This window comes from Aedes albopictus, chromosome 3 (genome assembly GCF_035046485.1).
Source record: "Aedes albopictus strain Foshan chromosome 3, AalbF5, whole genome shotgun sequence".
In the NCBI taxonomy this organism is placed as follows: domain Eukaryota; kingdom Metazoa; phylum Arthropoda; class Insecta; order Diptera; family Culicidae; genus Aedes; species Aedes albopictus.
Window position 1 is genome coordinate 351,578,460 of NC_085138.1, and position 10,787 is coordinate 351,589,246.

The 10,787-nt window shown below is 38.9% G+C and overlaps 1 protein-coding gene across 1 annotated transcript in view; it reads right to left on the minus strand.

Moving 5' to 3' along the window:
* Nucleotides 1–10,451, minus strand: part of LOC109432670 (low-density lipoprotein receptor-related protein 6) — a 193,182-nt gene extending 182,731 nt beyond the window's left edge. The window contains exon 1 of the mRNA XM_029874899.2: nucleotides 9,485–10,451. The gene's annotated coding sequence lies outside the window, so the exon portion shown is untranslated. The remainder of the gene's footprint in view (nucleotides 1–9,484) is intronic.
* Between the last annotated feature and the right edge of the window lie 336 nt (nucleotides 10,452–10,787).

Genomic DNA, 10,787 nt, shown 5'->3' on the forward strand with positions numbered 1-10,787 from the left:
GAGTACGTTTTTCGTAAGAGGTGTAAGTTTGTGGAATACTCTACCGAATTTCTTGAAGGAAATGAATTCTATTTTAGTGTTTAAGAAGCAATGCAAAGTGTATTTTAATTAGTTTATTTTTGAGTTTTGTATTTGTAATTTGTGTTAGTAATTGTTAGTCTGTTGTTGCTATGACGCGTTCCAGTATTCAATACTTTGTAGCAATTAAAAGATGTAAATCTTACGCTGCGAGTTAAATAATAAATAAATAAATAAATAAATTCCTCCAGTTAATACTCCTAAAATTCCTCCAGAGATCCCTCCTGACATTTTTCTAGGAAAACTCCTGAATGTCTGTCTGTCAGAATTCCCCCAATATTTCATCCACGGATGCTAAAGGAATTTCTCACAGAATTCTTCCAGGTATTCCTCAAGAAATTTCTCCAAGGATTTTTCCATGGATTTTTTCAGGGAATTCTCAATTAATTTCATCAGAAATTCCTTCATGGATTTCTTCAGAAATTCCACAAAAAATCCTCCAGAAACTCCACCAGGAATTCTTTCAGAAATTTGTCGAGGAAGGACTCCTGAAATTCCTCCAGCAGTTCCTTCAGGCATTCCTCCAGAAAATCCTCTACGAATTTCTGCCTGAGTTCCCCAAGAATGTCTCCCGGAACCCTACCAAGAATTCCTCGAGGAATTCCGCAAGGAAGTTGTCCAGGAAATCCTCCACGGATTCCTTCAGGAATTTCTTCAGGATTTTTTCCAGCAATTTATCCAAGAATTCCTGCATCATAAATTTCTTCAGAAATTCCTCAAAAAATCTCACCAGGTATTCGTTCAGAATTTGCCCGAGTAGTTCCTTCAGACATTCCTCCAGAAATTCCTCCGAGATGCCTCCAGAGATTTCTCGCCGAAATTCATCCATGGACTCCACCAGAAAATCCTAAAGTAATTTCACCCAAAACTCTTCCAGGAATTCCGGGAGTTCCTCGAATGATTCCGCGAGAAATTCCACCAGGGAATCCTTCACGGAATCCCCTAGGAATCTCTCCAGGATTTTTTTCCTGAAATTTCTTCAGGAATTCCTCCAGGGATGCAATAAATCATATCTTCAGAAATTCCTCCAGTTATTCCTTCAGAAATTCCTCGAGAAGTTCCTTCAGGCATTCCTCCATTAATTTTCCAGGAAGCCTCATATATTTCACCAGAAATTCCTCAAATAATTCCTCTGGTAAATACTCCAATAATTCCTCCAGAGATTCCTCCTGAAATTTTCTTTTAAGAATGACTGTCAGAATTCCTACAATATTTCATCTAGGGATTCCTCCAAGAATTGATCCTCGCATTCCTCCAGATAATCCTAAATGAAACGGAACTCTTCCAGGAATTCCTCCTAGAATTCCTCGAAAAATTGCCCCATGGATTCCTCCAGGAAATTCTCAAGGCATAACTTCAGGAATTCCTCCGAGGATTCATTCATGAATTTCTTCAGAAATTCCGCAAAAATTCTTTCAGAAATTTCTTAAGGAAGAGCGCCAGAAATTCTACCAGGAACTCCTCCAGGGATTCCTCAAAAAAATCCTCTGGGAATTTTCACCAGAACTACAGGGATTTCTCCTTGCATTCCTCAAGGAATTCCTCAAGAACTTTTTCTAGGAGTTTCTCAATGAGTTCCTTCAGGGGTTCGTTAAAAAAAATCTTCAAAAATTCTTAAAAAAATCCTGCAGAAATTCTTCCAGAAATTCCTTCAGAAATTTCTCGAGGAGTTCCTTCAGAAATTTCTCCATGGAGCCTCATATATTTCTCCAGAATTTCCCCAAATAATTCCTCCAGTAAATACTCCAAAAATTTCTTCAGAATTACCTCCAGCAATTCCTCCAGAATTACCCCCAGGAATTCCTCCCGAGATTCCTCATGAAATTTCTTCTAGAAAAAATCCTTTAGGAATATCTGCCAGAATTTCTTCAATATTACTTCCCGGAATTCTTCAAGGAATTGCTCTACAAATTCCTCCAGAAAATCCTAAAGGTATTTCTCCCGGAACTCTTCCAGGAATTCCTCCTGGAATTTCTCGAGCAATTCTTCCACGGATTCCTCCAGGACATACTACAGGAAATTCTCAAGGACTTCTTCAGGGATTCATTCCTTCAACGATTTATTCATGAATTTCTTCAAAAATTCATCCAGAAATACCTCCAGGAATTACTCCAGAAAATCCTCTAGGAATTTCTGTCAGAATTCCTCCAGAGAATCTTAAAGGAATGTTTCCCGGAACCCTTCCTAGAATTCCTGCAGGGATACCTCCATGGATTCCCCCAGGAATTTCTTCAGGATTTTTTTCAGGAATTCCTTCAGAAATTCCTCCCTCCATGGATTCCATCAGAAATACCTCAAGGCATTCATCCAGGAATTTTTCCAGGAAATCCTTCACGGAATCCTCCACATAATCCTAAATCAATTTCTCCTAGAACTCTTCTAGGAATTCCTCCAGGGATGCTTCCATGGAATCCTCATGAAATACCTCCAGGGATTGCTGCCCGAATTCCTACAGAAAGTTCTCTAAGAATTTCTGCCAGAATTCCTCCAATATTGTCTCCAGGGATTCTTCCAGAAATTCCTCGACTAATTCCTCCAGAAAATCCTAAAATATTTTTTTCCGGATCTCTTCCGAAAATTTCTCTAGGAATTCCTCCAGAGATTTCATCATGGATCCCTCCGAAATTTCTTCGGGAATTCATCCATGAGTTTCTTCAGAAATTTCTCAAAAAAATCCTTTATTAATTCGAGAACATTCCTCCAGGAAACTTTAAATATTTGTCCAGAAATTCCTTAAAGAAGTCATCCAAGAATTTCTCTAGTTATTCCTCTAAGAGTTCATAAATGAGTTCCTCCAAAAAAATCTGGAGGAATTTATCCAGAAATACCTCCCAGAATGCGGATTCCTGAAGAAAATCATCCAGGAATTTCTCCAGGAATTCCTCCAGGAATGTATCGCAAAAAATACCTCAAAGAATTCTTTCGGGAATTCCTCCAGAAATTCCTCCATTCATTCCTTCAAAAATTTCTTCAGTAATTCCATCTTGAATTTCTACAGGGATTCCTCCAGGAATTTCTGCAAGGATACCTTAAGGAATTCCTGCTCGGATTTCTCCAGAAAATCCTGAAGAAATTTGTCCCGGAACTTTTCTGGAATTCCTCGTGAAATTTTTCCAGGGATTTCTACAGAATTTTTTTCAGGATTTTTTTTTCTGGATTTTTTTCAGGAATCTCCTGGAACAACTATAAAAATTTCTCTAGTTTTTGTTCCAGAAAATTCTCTAAAAAAATCTTCATGGATACCCTCTAGGTATTCCTAGAATTCCTCTTCTTCATTCCTCCAAGAGTCCATCCACGGATTTCTCCAGAAAAAAGCTTCTCCCGAAACTGTTCCAAAAATTTTTCAAAGAATTCCTTCAGGAAATCCTCCAGATTTTTTTTCCAGAAATTACTTCATTTTTTCAGGAATTTCTCCAGAAAAATCTTTAAGGATTCTTCCAGATTTTTTTCTAGGAATTCTCCAGGGATTCGTCCTTGAATTCCTTCACAGATTCCTTCAGGAATCCCTCCTAGGATTACAGCAGGGATTTTTCCCGGATCTTTTTTTGGGAATTTCTCTAGGAATTCCTTAAGGGATTTCTCCATGGATTCCTCCAGGAATTTAGTCGGGAATTCATCCAGGAGTCCATCCATGAGTTTCTTCAGAAATTACTCAAAAAAAATCCTTCACAAATTCCTCGATGAGTTCCTCTAGACATTCCTCCGGGAAGCTTTAAATATTTGTCCAGAAATTTCTTAAAGAATTTATCCAGGAATTTCTCTAGTTCCACAAAAAAATTCTTCAGGAATTTATCCAGAAATACTTCCCGGAATTCAAACATGAATTTCCCCAGGGATTCCTCAAGAAAATCATCCAGGAATTTCTCCAGGAATGTTTCGCAAAAAAAAATCTCAAAAAATTCTTTCGGAAATTCCTCCAGGAACTCCTCCATTATTCCTGCAAAAATTCCTTCGTTAATTCCATCTTTTTTTTTATCTGTATTAACGAGATTTTTAGCCCTAGGCTAGTTCATCTCGGGACCCACGCTTTACTTCCCTTCCGAAGGAATACCTTCGGGAATTTCTACAGAGATTCCTCCAGGAATTTCTGCAAGGACTCCTAAATGAATTCCTGCTCGGATTTCTCCAGAAAATCCTGAAGAAATTTCTCCAGGGATGTAGGAATGACATTTTTTCAGGATTTTTTTCTGGAATTTTTCAAGGAATCTCTCCAGAAATTTTTCCTGGGACAACTATAAAAATTTCTCTATTAATTGCTCCAGAAAACCATCTTGAAATTTCTTCATGGATTCCTCCAAGAATTCCTCTAGGTATTCCTACAAGAATTTATCCACGGTTTTCTCCAGAAAAAAAACTTCTCCTGGACCTGTTCCAGGAATTCTCCGAAAAAATTCATCAGGTATTCCCCCATAGATTTCGCCAGGAATTTCTCCAGGAATTCCTCCAGGGATTCATCAATGATTTTTTTAGATATTCCTCAAAAATCCCTCTAGGAATTCTTTTGCTCGAGGAGTTCCTTTAATCATTCCTTCAGGAAGCCGCAAATATTTTTCCAGAAATTTTTCAAAGAATTCCTTCAGGAAATCCTCCCGAAATTCTTCCAGGAATTCCTACATTTTTTGTTAGAAATTTCTCCAGAAAAACCTCTAGGGATTCTTCCAGAAGTTTCTCTAATAATTCTCCGAGGATTCATCCTTGAATTGCTTTACGGATTCCTTCAGGAATTCCTCCTAGGATTACAGCAGGGATTTCTCTATGAATGTCTCCAGGGATTCCTCCAAGTATTCCTACTGAAAATCCTCCAGCAATTCTCTCAATGATTCTTGAAAGCATGCCTCCAGAAATTCCTCCAAGAATTTTTTCGCGGATTCTTCCAAAAATTCCTTCAGGAATGACTCCACTGATTCCTCCAGAAATTGCTCCTCAAATTCCTCCAGAGATTTTTCCAGTTATTTCTGCAAGGATTCGTCATTGAATTCCTCGAGTAATTCTTCCACAAATTCATGCAGGAATTTTTCCAAAAAATCCTCTCCAGTGTTTCATCCTGTTATTCCTTCACGGATTCCTTCAGGAATTCCTCCAGGGATTACGTCAGGGATTTCTCCAGGAATTTCTCATAGCTTCCTCCAGGAATTCTTCTAGAAACTCCTCGAAATGTCCCTCCAGAAATTTCCTCAGGGATTCCCACAGAAATTCCTCCGGACATTCTTGCAGAAGTTCCTCCAGGAATTCTTACAAGGAAACCTCCAGGCATTCTCCCAAGGATTCCTTCAGGAATGCCTTCAGAGAATCCTCCAGAAATTCTTCCAGGAATTTCTCCAGGGTTTCTTCCAGGAATGCCTCCAGAGTTTACTCCACTACGATGGTGCATTATTTCGCAATTAGACACATATTTGATTCAAAGATGGTGCGTGAGATGGTGCCTGGATGATTCTGTGAACATCATGGTGGTGCATGGAATGAATGATGTATGTATGGTGCATTAGCTATGATTCTGTTACACTCGTCATGTTTCATATTGAGGTGCACATGTAATTCGTGCAAAGGTGCAGGAAACTCAATGTGACACAGAAATCAATATGTTCCAGGTACGTGGAATACTATTTTGTATGCGAAATGCCAAAATAGTGCATCAAATTCAAATGTAAACCACATCATAATGGTGCATAAGATACCTAGATGGTATAATGAATGCCAAAATGGTGCATGAAAAGCTTTGAAGAAGGCGTATGATGCTAGTGTGCTGCATTAGTTGTCGCCGTTATTCAAAGATTATCAACATGTTGCATGGTTAGGTGCACGAATTGCAAAAATGGTGCATAGAATACATAATAAAAGTATTTTATGTGATGCTCACAACATAATGGTGCATCAGATGCCTAGATGATATAATAAACGCTGAAATGGTGCTTGGAAAGCTTGGATGGTGCATGAAATTTAACGATGGTGCATATCAGTATGATGCATTTGATTTCTAGTTGATTAAAAGATAGTGCATGAGATCAGCATAATGCGTGGATACCTAGTTCATTCTGTGGACGCTTTGAAGAAGGTACATGATGTTAGTGTGCTGTATTAGTCGTTACCGTTATTCAGCGACACTCGACATTGTGTATGGCTAGGTGTACGAATTGCAAAAATGGTGCGTGGAATTCAATGTGGTGCCGAAGTCACCATGGTTCACGTACATGGATTACAGTTTTGGAATACGAAATGCCAAAATGGTGCATGTTATTCGAATATGGTGCTGACATCACTGATTAGTTAAAAGATGGTGCGTGAGATTAGCCTAAAAATGATTCTGAGAACATCATGGGTGTGCATGAGATACTAAGAAATTGTATGTATCAGGGGTGCATTTGTTGCCACCATGATTCAGTGATTCTCAACATTGGGTGATTAGATCCAAAATGCAAGAATTGCAAAAATGATGCATACAATTTATTGTGGTGCGGAACTCAACATGGATCAGGTACATGGAATTCAATTTGGTGTACGATATGACAAAATGGAGTTTATGAAATTCAAATGTGAATTATATGCTTAGATGACGCGTGAGATGGTGCTTAGATATTTATGTGATCATCATGGTGGTGCATGAAATGCAAAGGAGCTACATGATGTTTGTATGGTGCATTAGTTTTACCATGATTCAGTTATACTACTCAATAAATACCATATGTAGGTGCACGAATTGTAAAAATGGTGCAGGAAACTCAATACGGCACAGATATCAACATAGACCAGGAACAAAGAATGCTATTTTGTATGCGAAATGTCAAAATGGTACATCAAATTCACTTGTGAACCACATCATAATGGTGCATAAGATGCCTAGATGATATAGTGAATGCCAAAATGGTGGTTGGAAAGCTTTGAAGAAGGTGCATGATGCTAGATGATGCATTAGTTGTCACCGTTTTTCAAAGCTTATCAATATGGTTAGATGCACGAATTGCAAAAATGGTACATAGCATACAAAAAAATGTATTTTATGTGATGCTCACGGCATTACGGTGCTTTAGATGCCTAGATGATATGATAAACGCTGAAATGGTGCTTAAAGACCTGTGATGGTGCACGAAGTTTCATGATGGTGCATATCAGTATGAGGTATTAGATACTTAATTGATAAAAAGCCATTTCATGCGATCATCATAATACGTGGATACCTAGATCATTCTGTGGACATCATGATGGTGTATTGAAAGCTTTGAAGAGGGTGCATGATGTTAGTGTGCTGTGTTAGTCGTCACTGTTATTCAGTGATACTCGTTATTTTGTATGGCTAGGTGCACGAATTGCAAAAATGGTGCTTAGAATTCAATGTGGTGCCGAAGTCACCATGGTTCACGTACATGGAATACAGTTTTGGGATACGAAATGCCAAAATGGTGCATGTTATTCGAATATGGTGCTGGCATCACTGATTAGTTAGAAGCAGGTGCGTGAGTTTAGCAGTTTTGATTCTGAGAACATCATGGTTGTGCATGAGATACTCAGAAATTGTATGTGTCAATGGTGCATCATGGCTCAGTGATTCTCAACATTGCGTGATAAGATCCAAGGTGCAAGAATTGCAAAAATGGTGCATATAATTTTTTATAGAAGGGGGGCAAGTGCCCCCCCTTGCTCCCCCCCCCCTGTGCACGCTAGTGGAGGTAGTATACAATTTGCGTAACTATCTTGAACATCCCTAGCTACAAATGAACTCGATTCCCGACCGGCATGTACTCTAGTGCTCTTGATAAGCATCCTAGAAGGTTCACGTCTTCAGCAAAGTGTTTTATATTGATTGGTACTGTTGGCTAATTAGATTATTCTATTAACTTGAACTATTATTTGAAATGGATTAAAACTCAGGCCTATGTTCAAACACGTAAAACTAAAACTGTTATACACAAAAATTATTTGAACACCACTATACACAGTTTTAACACTCATACAACACACTGATAACACAGGTTAAAACAACACTGACTGACGACCTGTACAATAGATATCCAGCAAAACAACCGGCAGTTAGTAGCCAACCATACGTAAGGCAATAAAGTTGTGTTCTTAGCTATTCGCGTTTTGTTTTTATATATGGTTTTATAGAATCCACGATAAGCATCCTATAGAGTTGCAGTCTTCGGCAAAGTTCTCTGGATTGGTTATTACTTCACTTTTTCATCCATAGCTTTGACCTAGATCTGCTGTAATTTATCTAGATAAGTTTTATTATTCTACATGACTTTCTGGAGCTCTAGCTATGCATCCTAGAGGAATGCAGTCTTCGGCAAAGTTTTCGGAACCGATTGGTACTACACTTTCACGTCTCCGGTTTTAGTCTAGATCTGCTGTAAATGATCTAGATCAGTTTTATTTCTGATATGACGAAAAGTTCCCTGGATTGGTTGGTACAAAAATTTCACGCTTTCGATTTTTATCTAGATCTGTTATAGTTGAAAAAAAAATAGATTATTTTTCTAGATGATTTTCTATAATTCTTTATATGCAAAGGGTTGCAATCTTGCACAAATTCAGCACTAAATTGATTGGTACCATACTTCTATGTCTTCAGTTTTGATATAGATCTGAAGTATTTGATCTAGATCAATTTTATGGTAGGTATTGTTCTGATGGCACTGATCTAAAAGGGTTTCATAATTTGGAATGTATCTTCAATGCTCTTGTAGGTTTATAGTTTTGAGCGAAGTTGCTAGGATAGACAGGTAACATGTGTAAATCTGAAATGAGTTCCTTAACTGAGTTTTTGAGTTCAATACCAAAAAAAATCATTCTAGGAATGAATTCCGTAAGGGACACCAGTTGAATTCGTGGAAGAATTTTTGATGGACTTTCTGGAGGAATTCTCGATAGAACTGCTACAAGAACTTCCGGAAGAACATCTGGAGAAATCGCCATAGGCAGTCCTGGATCAATAACCAAGAAAAAAATCAGGAGTATTTTCCGTAGGAATGATGAAATTCTATATACCCAAATGAACAGATGAACTTTTTAGAAAATTGATTTCTTAACCCTCTACTTCCCATGGTTGCTCTAGAGCACCATCGATTTTCGACGAACTCCGGACAAACGAAATTAGATAAATATGATGCAATAATTTTTTAAATATGGTTATAACCTCATAAGGTTGACCCAACTACTGACTACTTGTTTCAATAGTTGAACTATTGATAAACAATCAAAAACCTATTGGTATACAACCAAAATTTTTTTTATTGATTTCGAAAAAATTAGCCAATTTGCAATAACTTTTGTTCTACGACTTTTTTCGGAAACGCTTTTTTGGCATAGATATAGTCGTTCAAAGTCGTGGGAAGGAAAGGGTTAACTCTACCACTGTGCGCAGAAATTGTTCTTATAAATAAACAATAATAACATTATAATATGCACTTACCGATAAATATGATACAATTCCATACTATTTAAAACTCTTATGTTCACAACACTGTTTCTGGTTTATAGCCGATATCTTCAGAACATTTTATCCTGGTTCATGAAGTATCTCAACAAAAAATCTCGTAATCCTTATTTTAGTCGTTTTGTTCACAGCTCATATTTTGCTTCAACCATCCTTGGCAGCTCACATATTAATACTTCTCGTCAAACCAAATAACTATACACACGCGCTGGCAGGACTGATTGAACACACCACCATCCATCGGGCTGGCTGGAGCTCCTCCAGCAGACACACATGTACGGTTTCTATCAACAACCGCGCCGCGCCGGGGCGTTGTTGTTGTGTATCGCCTTTGCACACGTACGCCACCAAGAGCGAGAGATCGAGAAGATCCGATAACTACGAAGAACCGACACGATGGCGACCACGACCAAGACGACGGCCGCCGGACTCATCCATCGACGAGATTTTACTTCTTGTGGTGGATACACGTCTTCTCACTGCTGGGACGTTCCATCACACATACGAACAGCACATTTCCACACTACACTCTTCTTTGCTTCTTCCCAGCCGCAGACTTAAGTGCGCACCGCAAGCTGCTTAATTCAATTACCATCGGTCATTATTGCTCGTTAGCGGACTAACGGAACGGATTGTTGCTACTAAAATTGCCCTTATCAAACAGCTACCAATCACAAACCGCCCCAATCCCTATTGTCTTTCTTTGCCGCCGCCCACAAAATCACAATAATTAAAGCCACTTAAAAATAGAACAGAGTAAGCAATTGTACACTACACACGCGGAGCAACGTGAGGACGTACGTGCGACTCGAAGCACGGCTCAAACACGACTTACCACACCATTCACTTGCACAGCAGAACACAACCAGTCATTCATGCGAACTCTGGCTCTCATTCGCACTTGACCGCGCAGACAGACGACGAACCGTTCATTCGCCCGCACACTGTCTGATTGGAACGAACGCACACCACCCACCCGGATCGCAGTGTTTTCATTCATCCTCCACCGGCATGCAGTAGTGGAAACTCACACACGCAAAGTCGACAACGCGTCCAGTGGGAAATAACGGTTACGGTAGTGGTAGTAATACGCGCGTTTTGTTTATACTTTTGGCACGGTGAACGAGCCGAGCCGTGAGTGCGGGCTTTTATAGAAGGGTTTTTATTCATTGCTTTCCTCGTGAGGGAAGTTCAAGTTTGAGTGTGTGAGACACGTTCAGTTCATCGTTCGTCGATTCAATTCATGTTAATCGTTCTATAGACCCGAGTAAAAATAGTC